We start from the raw sequence: 1,248 nt of genomic DNA on the forward strand, positions 1-1,248 counted from the left end.
ATTTCAGCAAAGTATCAGGATACAAGATAAACATACAAAAATCAGTTGGATTCCTTTACACCAACAAAGAGAACCTCAAAGAGAAAATTACCAAATCAATACCATTTACAATAGCCCCTGAGAATATAAAATACTTAGGAATAAATCTAATCAGAGACGTAAAAGATCTATACAACGAAAACTACAAGACACTACTGCAGGAACTTAAAAGAGACTTGCATAAGTGCAAAAACATACCTTGCTCATGGATAAGTAGATTCAACATAGTGAAAATGTCAGTTCTACCCAAAGCGATCTACAGATACAATGCAGTCCCCATCCAAGTTCCAACGGCATTTTTTAATGAGATGGAGAAACAAATCACCAACTTCTCATGGAAAGGGAAGTGGCCTCGAAAAATTATACATTACTCAAGAAGAAGAAGAAAGTGGGAGGCCTCAGACTACCTGATTTTAGAACCTATTATACCACCAAGGTAGTCAAAACAGCCTGGTATTGGTACAACAATAGATACATAGGCCAGTGGAACAGAGTTGAGAATACAGACATAAATTCATTCACCTATGAGCAGCTGATATTTGACAAAGTCCGAAAGTCCATTAATTGGGGAAAAGACAGTCTCTTTAACAAATGATGCAAGTGTAACTGGATATCCATCTGCAAAAAACTGAAACAAGACCCATACCTCACCCCATTAATAAAAACTAAATCAAAATGGATCAAAGACTCAAACATAAAATAAAAAACAATAAAGATCATGGAAGAAAAAATAGGGACAACACTAGGATCCCTAATACATGGCCTAAACACAATACAAAACATAAGTAACAATGCACAAGCACCAGAAGAGAGACTAGATAAATGGGAGTTTCTAAAAATCAAACACTTACACTCATCAAAAGACTTCACCAAAAGAGTCAAAAGACAACCTACAGACTGGGAAAAAAATTTTTGGCTACAACAAATCTGATCAGTGTCTAATCTCTAAAATCTACAAGATACTGCACAACCTCAACAACAAAAAGACGAATAACCCAATTAAAAAATGGGCAAAGGAAATGAATAGGCACTTCGCCAAAGAAGATATTCAGGCAGCTAACAGACACATGAAGAAATGCTCACAATCATTAGCCATTAGAGAAATGCAGATCAAAACTACGATATCATCTCACCCCAACAAGACTAGCACTAATCCAATAAGCACAAAATAATAAATACTGGAGAGGTTGTAGAGAGACTGGAACACTT

Source organism: Trichechus manatus, unplaced genomic scaffold (assembly GCF_000243295.1).
Source record: "Trichechus manatus latirostris isolate Lorelei unplaced genomic scaffold, TriManLat1.0 scaffold00299, whole genome shotgun sequence".
NCBI classification, from domain to species: Eukaryota; Metazoa; Chordata; class Mammalia; order Sirenia; family Trichechidae; genus Trichechus; species Trichechus manatus.